We start from the raw sequence: 14,060 nt of genomic DNA, 5'->3' as shown, positions 1-14,060 counted from the left end.
GTTGTCGTAGGCGTCCTGCTGGTCATCTCCTTGTTCATCTTCATACTCTGGCCATTTGAATAGCCAGGGACAAAGCCGTGAGTACGTTGAGTACTCGCAAACTAATTCAAGAAAAAGTGCTAGACATTCTAGTAGGGTTTGCTAAGCTCTAGTTTATTTGCATAAAGCTAGTTTTGGTTCACAAAGTTTTGAGAAAAACTTACTCAAGTGCTAACTAACCCAAGGGGGAACATTAGTGTCATTCCCACCATTCAAGTGGTGATTTCAATTCAATTCACCACAAGTCAATTCACCATCACCTTTCAACATCATTTTCAAAGATATGACATCGGAAACTGTATGGCCTTTCCAACCGTCCGTAACCGTGGACGCGGCTATTCGAATAGGTTTACACTCTGCAGAGGTTGCACACTTGTGCCACAACATTTGATTTCATCCGTCGGGATTTCCCCGAATAATCGTAACACAGTACGCGGATCATCAACCATAACCTTTCACTTATGAGTCCTAGTATGAGCACCTCTCCCCATGAGCTTGGCCTCCCAGTGAAGACCACTGTCAACTTTGGGAACCTGCACGGGGGCTTGGGCCGGACATTCACCTCCTTTCGCATCATATCGTATCGTTTCTTTTGTGGTAGAGGCAGCTTTCGGCATAACCCCGATGACGCTTGTTTAGAGGGAACCCATACTAAGACGCATAAACTTCCAGTTAAGCCCTACCCATAATCAGGTATTGTGGGGGTACTTGAGAATTGGAAAGGTATCGCATTCAAACCCACATCATGTTTTATCAAAAATCACCATCTTCTCTTGGTCATATTCACCTTCAAAACTCATTCAATGGAATGCATCTTCATTCCAAGGTTTCAAAATCCTTTCAACATCACAAAGTTCCCATCTAGAGTAGTTAAGTTTAGTTCATTAGCACTAGCTCTAATTCATGAGAGGTGCTACCTTGCTTTGCTTGGAAAAGGCTAACTCACTACTCTAAAAACCAACTTGTATTTTGACCAAAGTTAACTATAAAAGGAAAATCATTTGGAAAACAAGTAAAAACTTGGGATGGGTTCGCATAAGAAAAGGTAAGACATGGTGCCTTGCCCCAAGGGGCTTTGCACTTGGCAAGAATAAAAGCTTGCATAGTAATTTAGCTTGCCTTGGTAGTTCTCAAACTGTTCCTCTTCCTCCTCCTGGTAGCAACCTTCTTCTTGGCGTACTCTCCGGTGTTACCGTCTAAATTTGAATACGAGTATCATTACTCACTAATTCCAGGGCTATTCCACACATCACAAATCAACACACCACTACTCTAGGCACACACATAAATAAACTAGGGTGCATGGGTGGAGGGATTTAAATAGGATTGGTATTCTATATGTAAATGATAGTTTCCATAGGGTTCTTGAGAAATAATTTCCTCTCATTGAAATCTTCTTAAGATTTAATTTCTCCAACAATCATGGATGAACTCATCTTGACCTAGATCAAATGTTCATCATCATCATCATTTGGTAGAATGATTTAAATGAGGTGGAACACCTCATGCCATTTAAACAACACTATATTTGATTTAAATCTCAAGAAATTCATATAAGAGAGTTTGAAACCAGGGGTCCAAACATCCCATGAATTCATGTGAGACAAGTTTAAATGAAGTGTAAGACTTCACACAATTTAACTTTAATAGTTTTGGATAATATCAACTAGTTAAACTAGTCAAAATATCCATTCATTAAACCATGGCATGATCATGCAAAGTGACCACACCATTTTATTGCATAAACAATTAGTGTAAGTCAAAAAGTGAGCTATTAGAGTTGGAATTAACTTAATATCTATTTTGGTTGATTTTTAAGAATTATTTGAATAGGGAAAAGTCCCTGGCTTGTTATTTTTGTCACATTAATTCTACAAAGAATTTGACCAAGAGGCCAGTGGCATTGGATAGAGAATTTCAGTGGCTTTCTAACAATGTCAAATTCACTAAATTTGGTTTAGCCAATTGGAAAAGGTTGAATTTCAAAGTTTGGGCAGTATTGGAAAAGTTTGGAAATGGTTTAAATCAAATTTGAATAGAAGGGCCGGCGGGAAAACGAAGCTGGGCCGATTTGAATTAAAACGGCCCACTCCAGCCCACCACGGTCCACGAGACGCGGCGTGCTGACAGCGTGGGGTCCACGCGTCGGTGGCTGTTAAATCCCGAAAGCAGTACGAGCGACGTGGCGCGTTGGATTAGAAGACGATCCAACGGCGCACGGTCGTCGTCTTCTCCGGCGAGAAGCGAGAGGTTACGGCGGCGAGGGCAGGGGTCGGAGCGCTTACGGTGGCTCCAGCTAGGGTTGGCAGTGTGCGTGGTGACGATGTCGACGACGGCGAAGCTCCTGGTACCGGCGGCTCGTCTGGGCGGCTCCAATCGACGGCGAGCTTCGGCGGCGACCACGGGCGATGAGGCTTCAATTGGGCGGCGTCGGTGGCTAATCGAGCGGTGGAGTGGCTCGGGCGATCGAGTGAGAAGAGGGGAAGGTGATGGTGTGCTCAGATCGACGAGGAGAGGTCTCCTTTTATAGGGACGCGAGGGTGCTGCGGGGCCGTGAGGAAGTCGACCATGGCGCGGCTCCTCCGGCGAGCTATCGAGCTAGGCGATGTGGTGGCAGTGTTCTACGGCTCCTGGCGATGCTATTGGCGGTGACAACGGGGTCGGGCGGTGGCTTGGTTGGTCGCGTTGCTTCCGCGACGGGCGCGTCTGCGGCGGACCGGGGTTCTCTTCTCCGGCGACGGCGGGCACGGGTCGTGGTCGAGATCATGTCTGGGCGCGCTGCGGTGTCACGGTGAGGCTCAACGTGTTCGCAGGGGGTCCAGGGGGTGCTCGAGGTCATGGCGTGGCGCGTGGCCAGGGTGTGTCCGCGGCGTGCACGCGCTCGACGAGCGGCGTCCGAGGGCGCCATGGACGCGTGCTGGTCTGGCCAATGCAGGGCTCCTCCTCGACAACGGCCGATGCTAGGCGACTCAGTAGAGTGAGGTGGAGTGCAGGGACATGGTGGCCAGGGTCGGCGATGAAGGAGAGAGGGGGAGGTGCGGCATGGCCGGCATGTGGCCGGCATGGCCATGCCATGCATGTTCTCCCTCCCTCCCTAGGGTTTCTATGCTGGGGTTAGTGGGAGAGGGGACCAGGGGACCATTTGGGGTTGGTTAGAGTAGGTTAGTTTGAGTAGATCACTATTTGCTATAGTGTATGAATAGGGTTCAAATTTGGAAAATACAAAAATATCAAAAATGGAAATAATTCAAATGGTGAATGTTTTTGAAAAGTGAAAGTTGAGATAAGTTGTATTTGACCAGAGATGAGTTGAGGTGGTGGTGGAAAAATTGAATTTCAAAAATGGCCAAAAATGGCTAAGTGAAGATTGTTGAACTCATTATAAAGTTGCCACTTTGGGTGAGCATAGCTAGTGATCAAAGATGAATTTGGCAGGGTGGTCTTCATCAAAGTTGTTCACCTTGATGTTGACTTTGAAATGGTGCAAGGAGTTAGCAAAGAATAGTTTGGGAAAATTGAATTGCAGGGGCTCAAAGTGGTGATCAGACTGAAATTGGCAGATTTGGTCATCATCACATGTGAGTGGGAAAAGTGTTGAAAATTCATTTGAATGGTGAACCCTTGATTCCAAAAGTTGTAATAAGTGTTTCACCACATTATTCAACTAATGGTGAAGACCAAATAGGTCTAGGGTTAAAATTTTGAAAAATGCCATAGGGCATATGTGAGGGTTTTTAGGGCTTTTCAATTATGGGAATTTCTTCCCTCTTTGATTTATTTGGTTGGTGATCTCCACATGATCACTCTAGGGTTTTAGAGCATATCAGTAACCAGTAATAACAATCATCATGGCATATCACTCAAATGCACAAGTCCTATGCATGGTACTATATGCAAAAGAAAAGTTTTTGTTGGTTTGAAAATTTGTATTTCTGAAATTCTCTAACTTTCTTTTTCATTGAAATTTGGGGTGTTACAAAACCAAAGAAGAAGGAGAAGGATGAAAAACCCTCGGGGGCTACGAAAGAAGTACTGGAAGAAGAAGAGGAACAGGAGCTAGTAATGATGGTGCAAATTCCATGGATGCAGGCGTACATATCGTACATCCTAAGGAAAACAATACCCGACGATCCAATCGAAGCAAGGCGAGTAATCAGACGTTCCAAAGCCTTCACTCTGGTCAAAGGGGAGTTGTACAAGCGAAGTATCTCGGGTGTGTTACAAAGGTTCGTCACACCGGAAGAAGGAAGGATAATTCTGAAAGACGTACACGAAGGAATAGGTGGTCATCACGCAAGCAGTCGAGCTATCGCGGCCAAGGTTTTCAGAGCAGGATTTTATTGGTTGACAGCAATCGAAGATGCGAAGGAAATAGTGCGAATTTGCGACGCGTGCCAGAGATTTGCCGCAAAGCCCCATTCTCCGGCAGCAGAGTTGATGCCAATACCGTTGTCTTGGCCCTTTGCTCAATGGGGTCTCGATATGGTAGGAAAATTGCACAAGTCCTCACCAGGTGGGTACGAGTATATGCTCGTTGCTGTCGACAAATTCACCAAGTAGATAGAAGCGAAGCCGATAAATTCACCAGACGGAGCGTCAGCAATCAAGTTTGTGAAAAGCATTGTCTTTCGATTTGGAGTACCTCATAGCATCGTCACGGACAATGGCAGTAATTTCACATCCAAGGAATTCAAGGCATACTGTGCAGAGGTGGGCACCAAATTGCACTTTGCATCAGTTGCGCACCCGCAGACCAATGGTCAAGTCGAGAAAGCCAATGGTATCATTTGCAATGGTATCAAGAAACGCTTGTTAGGACCATTGGAAAAAGCTCGACATACTTGGCCAGAAGAGTTGCCGAGTGTGTTATGGAGTATCCGAACAACACCAAATACAGCGACACAGGAGACTCCGTTTTTTCTAGTCCATGGAGTCGAAGCAGTACTACCGATAGAAATAGAGCATGACTCTCCAAGAGTCACGGAATACGACGAAGAAACTTCCAGACGAGCATTGGAGGACGATGTCGATGCACTCGATGAGGCTCGAGACGAGGTGCTATCACGGGTCGCTAAGTACCAGCAAGATCTGAAAAACTACCACAGTCGACGTTTGCGACCACGATCTTTTCAGGTTGGAGATTTAGTTCTACGACTCAATCAGAAAAGCCATGAAAAACTCGAGTCGCCGTGGCTTGGCCCTTACATCGTCACAGAAGTAACCGAAGGAGGAGCATACAGGATAAAGGACAAGAAGTCAGGAGTTGCCGAGCCAAATCCTTGGAACGTGGCACAACTCAGGCGTTTTTACACCTAGAGTCGAAATATAGTCCTCCCTGTAAAACTACAATGTACTGAAACGCCCGCGAGTTTTCAGACGCACTCTTTTCCTTTTTCAGGGTACCGAGTGGGGCTGGAAAAGGTTTTTAATGAGGCGGGCTCGCGGTGCTGCAATATAATAAAGATAGTAGAGATATATAACTTTTTCTTTGACAAGCTCGGGGGCTTGCGCCCAGAAGATACAATATATATATACAATGTCGACGAATACAAACCTGTAAAATATTTCGCCTTGGTGCAAAGCACCTCGCAAAATAAAACGACGATACAAAATAGCGATCAGCAAAAAAGCTCGGGGGCTAACACTCGCAAATATAGTACACTCAATATAATTTATTCTGCTTTGGGACAACCTCGCATTACAGTAAAAAGAAATCACCACCAAAACGCTTGGGGGCTTGACAAGGAAAAATAACAAATTTCGCGACTTTACAATATAGACTATGTTTACAACATACAAAATACAACTCCTAGGCGCTAAATTCTCAAGTGTTGCCCAGTATATAATCTATGGTCATCCGCTCATTATTTGTAGTGCGAGTACTATGTTCAGCATAGCTGCCCTTCACGAAGAACTCAGCGTCCATCCGAAGAAGTTCATCCATCATATCTTCTGCTACAGGGGTCACAATATCATCAATTTTGCCAACGTTCCTCTTCCTTTTCGCCATCTTGGCTAGGCACTTGGAGACAATTTTACTCATGTCCAACTTTGGATAGCAGATTTGTATCATCATCATAGCAAATCTGGCGCCAGCAGATAGTTGAGCACGCACAAACCCATGGATTCGAGGTGCATCCCGAAATTTCTCCATCAAATCAGGAAGGGTTTCTGGCATCTTATTGCGCGGGAACATGGTGCCGTAAACTAAAGACAAGGTCCTTGTACAGAAGTCGAGAAACTCGCGGACCTGACTCGCGCGATCTTGAAATCTGACGATTTGGCGGGTACGTTCAGGTGTACCCCAAAAATTAGAACCATGCTCCAGTGCAAGTCTGAGATGCGCATTGGATCGAGCCTCAACACGTTCATCCTCGGCAGCAGTGTCCAAAAAAGAACCTGTTTTAATAAAAGAATCAGCAGAGAAAGAGAAGACAAGCAAGAGAAAAATTAAGCACGCCCAAGTTAATGAAGCATACCTGTCATATCCAAGCTAGAATCCGTCATAAGTTGAAGCATGTAATTTTCTCGCGCAGAAGCTGCAGCAGCCTCAGAAACCGCGGTTTCCTTTTCAGTTATGGCATCTTGAGCCTGTTGAAGCGCAATTTTTTCCCTCTCGGAAGATTTTCGAGACTGCTCCATTATCATAAGTGACTGTTTCTTCATAGACTGGAGTTGTTGGCGAAGTTCTTCCAAGTCTTGTGCCGAACCTTTACTCGATGAATCTTCAATAAGTTCGACAGCAATAGGTGTCTTCTTCAAACAGGACGAAGCAGGTAAAACATCGGAAGGACGAGGAGTTGCAGTATAGTTGTCAAAAATCAACTGGAAATAAAAGATTCGACATCAATCATCAAGCAAAGATAGATTTCCATTGATTCTCAAAGTATGTACATGGCTATTACAAAACAAGGGTCCCTAGTGAACTACTGAAGCAGTTGTCACCAAAGCTACTGTGGCGACGGCATCAAAAGAGATAAGTAAAAAAGAAGACAAGGATGGTCTATGATGTCTACGCCCCATCCTTTTCCTGTAGACAGTGTTGGGCCTCCAAGAGCAGAGTTTTGTAGAACAGCAGCAAGTTTCCCTTAAGTGGATCACCCAAGGTTTATCGAACTCAGGGAGGAAGAGGTCAAAGATATCCCTCTCATGCAACCCTGCAACCACAAAGCAAGAAGTCTCTTGTGTCCCCAACACACCTAATAGGTGTACTAGTTCGGCGAAGAGATAGTGAAATACAGGTGGTATGAACAAGTATGAGCAGTAGCAACGGTGCCAGAAAATAGCTTGCTGGCGTGTAGTTGATGGTGGTAGTATTGCAGCAGTAGTAACGCGGTAAAACAGTAAACAAGCAGCGATAGCAGTATTTAGGAACAAGGCCTAGGGATTACACTTTCACTAGTGGACACTCTCAACATTGATCACATAACAGAATAGATAAATGCATACTCTACACTCTTGTTGGATGATGAACACATTGCGTAGGATTACACGAATCCTCAATGCCGGAGTTAACAAGCTCCACAATTCAATGTTCATATTTAAATAACCTTAGAGTGCATGAAAGATCAATTCGACTAAACCAAGTACTAACATAGCATGCACAGTGTCACCTTCATGCTATGTAGGAGGAATAATACACATCAATACCATCATAGCAATAGTTAACTTCATAATCTACAAGAGATCATAATCATAGCATAAACCAAGTACTAACACGGATGCACACACTGTCACCATTACACCGTGCAGGAGGAATAAAACTACTTTAATAACATTGCTAGAGTAGCACATAGATAAATTGTGATACAAAATACATTGCAATCATAAAGAGATATAAATAAGCACTTCACTATGCCATTCATAACAGTGAATAAGTATTCTGTGAAATATAGCCTAAGAGACCCACACGGTGCACACACTGTCACCTTTACACACGTGGGACAAGGAGTCTCCGGAGATCACATAAGTAAAATTCACTTGACTAGCATAATGACATCTAGATTACAAGCACCATCATATGAATCTCAATCATGTAAGGCAGCTCATGAGATTATTGTATTGAAGTACATAGGAGAGAGATGAACCACATAGCTACCGGTACAGCCCCGAGCCTCGATGGAGAACTACTCCCTCCTCATGGGAGCAGCAGCGGTGATGAAGATGGCGGTGGAGATGGCAGCGGTGTCGATGGAGAAGCCTTCCGGGGGCACTTCCCCGTTCCGGTGGCGTGCCGGAACAGAGACTCCTATCCCCTAGATCTTGGCTTCGCGATGGCGGCGGCTCTGGAAGGTTTCTGTGGGTTTCGTCGAACGTGATAGGGTTTTCGCGACGGAGGCTTTAAGTAGGCGGAAGGGCAGCCTCAGAGGGGGCCTGGGGGGCCCACACTATAGGGCGGTGCGGCCCCCCCTCTGGCCGCGCCAGGGTGTGGTGTGGGGCCCCCGTGGCTTCCTACGGCGGCTCTCGGGTGTTCTGGATGCTTCCGGGCAAAATAGGAACCTGGGCGTTGATTTCGTCCAATTCCGAGAATATTTCTTTACTAGGATTTCTGAAACCAAAAACAGCAGAAAACAGGAACTGGCACTTCGGCATCTTGTTAATAGGTTAGTTCCAGAAAATGCACGAATATGACATAAAGTGTGCATAAAACATGTAGATATCATCAATAATGTGGCATGGAACATAAGAAATTATCGATACGTCGAAGACGTATCAGCATCCCCAAGCTTAGTTCTGCTCATCCCGAGCAGGTAAAACGATAACAAAGATAATTTCTGGAGTGACATGCCATCATGAACTTGATCATATTGTAAACATATGTAATGAATGCAGCAATCCAAGACAATGGTAATGACATGAGTAAACAACTGAATCATAAAGCAAAGACTTTTCATGAATAGTACTTCGAGACAAGCATCAATAAGTCTTGCATAAGAGTTAACTCATAAAGCAATAAATCAAAGTAAAGCATTGAAGCAACACAATGGAAGATTAAGTTTCAGCGGTTGCTTTCAACTTGTAACATGTATATCTCATGGATATTGTCAACATAGAGTAATATAATAAGTGCAATATGCAAGTATGTAGGAATCAATGCACAGTTCACACAAGTGTTTGCTTCTTGAGGTGGAGAGAAATAGGTGAACTGACTCAACAATGAAAGTAAAAGAATGGTCCTCCATAGAGGAAAAGCATCGATTGCTATATTTGTGCTAGAGCTTTGATTTTGAAAACATGAAACAATTTTGTCAACAGTAGTAATAAAGCATATGTATCATGTAAATTATATCTTACAAGTTGCAAGCCTCATGCATAGTATACTAATAGTGCCCGCACCTTGTCCTAATTAGCTTGGACTACCGGATCATCGCAATACACATGTTTTAACCAAGTGTCACTAAGGGGTACCTCTATGCCGCCTGTACAAAGGTCTAAGGAGAAAGCTCGCATTGGATTTCTCGCTATTGATTATTCTCAACTTAGACATCCATACCGGGACAACATAGACAACAGATAATGGACTCCTCTTTTATGCATAAGCATGTAGCAACAATTAATTTTCTCATTTGAGATTGAGGATATATGTCCAAAACTGAAACTTCCACCATGGATCATGGCTTTAGTTAGCGGCCCAATGTTCTTCTCTAACAATATGCATGCTTAACCATAAGGTGGTAGATCTCTCTTACTTCAGACAAGACGAACATGCATAGCAACTCACATGATATTCAACAAAGAATAGTTGATGGCGTCCCCAGAAACATGGTTATCGCACAACAAGCAACTTAATAAGAGATAAAGTGCATAAGTACATATTCAATACCATAATAGTTTTTAAGCTATTTGTCCCATGAGCTATATATTGTAAAGGCGAATGATGGAATTTTAAAGGTAGCACTCAAGCAATTTACTTTGGAATGGCGGAGAAATACCATGTAGTAGGTAGATATGGTGGACACAAATGGCATAGTGGCTGGCTCAAGGATTTTGGATGCATGAGAAGTATTCCCTCTCGATACAAGGTTTAGGCTAGCAAGGTTATTTGAAACAAACACAAGGATGAACGGTGCAGCAAAACTCACATAAAAGACATATTGTAAACATTATAAGACTCTACACCGTCTTCCTTGTTGTTCAAACTCAATACTAGAAATTATCTAGACTTTAGAGAGACCAAATATGCAAACCAAATTTTAGCATGCTCTAGGTGTTTCTTCATTAATGGGTGAAAAGTATATGATGCAAGAGCTTAAACATGAGCACAACAATTTCCAAGTATCACACTATCCAAGACATTATAGCAATTACCACATGTATCATTTTCCAATTCCAACCATATAACAATTTAACGAAGAAGAAACTTCGTCATGAATACTATGAGTAGAAACTAAGGACATACTTGTACATATGCAACAGCGGAGCGTGTCTCTCTCCCATACAATGAATGCTAGGATCCATTTTATTCAAACAAAAACAAAAACAAAAACAAACCGACGCTCCAAGCAAAGCACATAAGATGTGATGGAATAAAAATATAGTTTCAGGGGAGGAACCTGATAATGTTGTCGATGAAGAAGGGGATGCCTTGGGCATCCCCAAGCTTAGACGCTTGAGTCTTCTTAGAATATGCAGGGGTGAACCACCGGGGCATCCCCAAGCTTAGAGCTTTCACTCTCCTTGATCATATTGCATCATACTCCTCTCTTGATCCTTGAAAACTTCCTCCACACCAAACTTAGAACAACTCATTAGAGGGTTAGTGCACAATCAAAATATACATGTTCAGAGGTGACATAATCATTCTTAACACTTCTGGACATTGCAAAAAGCTACTGAAAGTCAATGGAATCGAAATATCCATTGAACATAACAAAACTGGCAATGCGAAAGAAAAGGCAGAATCTGTCAAAACAGAACAGTTCGTATTGATGAATTTTATCGAGGCACCATACTTGCTCAAATGAAAATGCTCAAATTGAATGAAAGTTGCGTACATATCTGAGGATCACTCACGTAAATTGGCATAATTTTCTGAGTTACCTACAGAGAATTTTGCCCAGATTCGTGACAGCAAAGAAATCTGTTTCTGCGCAGTAATCCAAATCTAGTATGAACCTTGCTATCAAAGACTTTACTTGGCACAACAAAACACAAAACTAAGATAAGGAGAGGTTGCTACAGTAGTAAACAACTTCCAAGACACAAATATAAAACAAAGTACTGTAGCAAAATAAACACATGGGTTATCTCCCAAGAAGTTCTTTTCTTTATAGCCATTAAGATGGGCTCAGCTGTTTTAATGATGCACTCACAAGAAATAGTATTTGAGGCAAAAGAGAGCATCAAGAGGCAAATTCAAAACACATTTAAGCCTAACATGCTTCCTATGCAGAGGAATCTTGTACACAAATGAATTCATGAAGAACAAAGTGACAAGCATAAGAGGATAAAACACGAGTAACTTCAAGATTCTCAACATAAAGAGGGGAAACTTAATATTGTTAAGATGCATATAACCATATTTCCCTCTCTCATAATAACTTTCAGTAGCATCATTGATGAAATCCACAATATACTCATCACTTAAAACATTCTTATCATGGTTCATATGCATAGAAGTATCATTAAATTTGGCATAAGAAGAGTTATTCTCGTTAATAGTAATTGGAGCAAGATTATTATCAAGAATTTGAACATGGTAAACAAGTTGCATATTAAGGGAATTGTTTTTGGTAATCCAATCATGACTATGACAAGTTTCATAAGGATAGTTAGAACCTATATCATAGCATTCTTTATAATAATCATCAGAGATCGGAGGCACAGTGTCATCATAGGAAATAGAATAGTTATCTTTCATAGTCGGTTTATCTGTGTCCACACCATCATTGTTATTAGAAGGAGACGTATCAAGAACATAATGACCCAGTAGCTAAAGGATTTTCAAACACCTCTTCCCCAAGCTTAGAGCTTTCTATATCATTATGGGAGGAAGCATGGATAGCACTGACACTATGGCAATTATTATCATCATCATTTTCAGAATTAGTTTCCGAGAGATTTGCAATATCAAAAGTAGTGTGCTCATTCAAATCATGATTGCTAATGTATGTAAAGGGCATAGGAAGATCATCGTATTCAGATTCATTATCACAATAATCATTAGGAGCAACATACTTACGGTTACCTATCGTTATCTCATTCACGTGGGGATACGCCGTTACCTCTTTCTTTTTATTCTCCTTCTTCTTCTTCTTCTTCGTTTCCTTTTCCTTCTTCTTCTCTTCCTTCTCCTCGTTCCCTTCTTTAGGAGGAAGAGGCTTGAAAGGTGGCTTGTCCGCATAACCTGATTTACTTTCAGAAACAATAGAAGAAACTTGGGAGGATCCCTCCTTTTCATTAATTAGTTGAAAACACACAGCGGTCCTATCATATTTTGGCAAGGTGGCATCTTCTAAGATATTTTGTATGTAAGTATTTGTATGGCTATTATCAATGCAATAAGAAAAACACCCATGCAGGACATCATCAATATCAAGATCACTCATATGTAACAAAGAGATTTTTCTCGACAGTTCTTCACACCCCAAAAAAGTAAGTTCATCATGCTGATTAGGAGTAATTTCATCATCACAATACAAATTTGCAGCACTCATTGGGTTCAAATTATCATTGGAGGAGCATTGAAAATTAAAATGACCCACTTCATGGCAAACTTCACAAATAAAAGGATAGAGGGCACAAACTTTTTTACCAAGATCATCTAGAGCCCTAAATCACTTTCTAGTTTTTTCATTAGCATGATGGATACAATATTCATCTTTGATTTGATTAATTCCACAAGGTCTATGTATTCCACAAAAATTAACATGCTTATAGGAAATAGCATTCTTAGGAGTTTGAGCATGCTTATTGCAATAATTAACAACAATTTCATTCTTCATGCAAGCCTCTTTAAAAGGTTCATGATACTTATCAAAATTATTTTTAGGTAATTCGAAATGAGAAGCAAAGGCTTTATAAAGATTTGCAGCAACTTGAGAGTCAAGACCATAAGTAGCACTCATATTTCAAAATTTATGGGTATCCATAAAAGCTTCAATGCATTCATAATCATAATTTATACCTGACTCTTTACCTTTGTCGTTCTCCCATCCTTCGGTGTTCTCCTCAATCCGATCAAGAAGATCCCACCTAGCTTCAACCTCCTTGCTTGTGAAAGATCCTTCCGAACACGCGTCCAGATGGTCCTTGTGTTGTCCTGAAAGCCTCGCATAAAAATTATTAACAATAACATTACGGGGGAGCTCATGAATCGGACATTTGAGCATTAGTGATTTCAATCTCCCCCACGCTTGAGAAATACTCTCTCCATCACGAGGATAAAAGTTATAAATATAATTCCTATCAATATGCACTTCATGAGGAGGATAAAATTTAGAATAAAAGAGAGATGCAATTTCCTCCCAACCAAGAGAATGACTATTCTCCAACAATTTATACCAATGTGCCGCTTTACCAGACAGCGAAACAGAGAATAGCTTCTTCCTCACTTCATCCATAGAGATACCTGCACACTTGAATAACCCGCATAATTCATGCAAAAACAGTAAATGATCTCTAGGATGGACAGTTCCATCCCCTTTATAGTGGTTGTCCATAACATGTTCAATAATTTTCATAGGTATTTTATACGGAATACTTTCAGTAGGTGGATTTAAAATATCAGAAGCATCATTAGAGTTATCGCATATGGGAGATAAAGCATTATCAGAGCAAAATATTTCTTCCAAAGCTGAGGAGCAAAAAAGATTATTTTTATATAAACTAGTTTCCCCAAGCTTAGACTTCTCCATAGCATTAGCAGTAATTGCATTCATACTAATAACATCGCTACTAGCATGCAAATAAGGTTCCATAGGTTTTTTAATTTTCGCATCAAACAATTCTAAATCAGGAAAAAGATTAAAAAGCTCACCAATTTTTTTGTTGTTTTCCATTATGCCTAACTAGTGAAAATA

Source organism: Lolium perenne, chromosome 6, assembly GCF_019359855.2.
Source record: "Lolium perenne isolate Kyuss_39 chromosome 6, Kyuss_2.0, whole genome shotgun sequence".
NCBI lineage: Eukaryota > Viridiplantae > Streptophyta > Magnoliopsida > Poales > Poaceae > Lolium > Lolium perenne.
Note: the sequence above shows the minus strand (reverse complement) of the source record.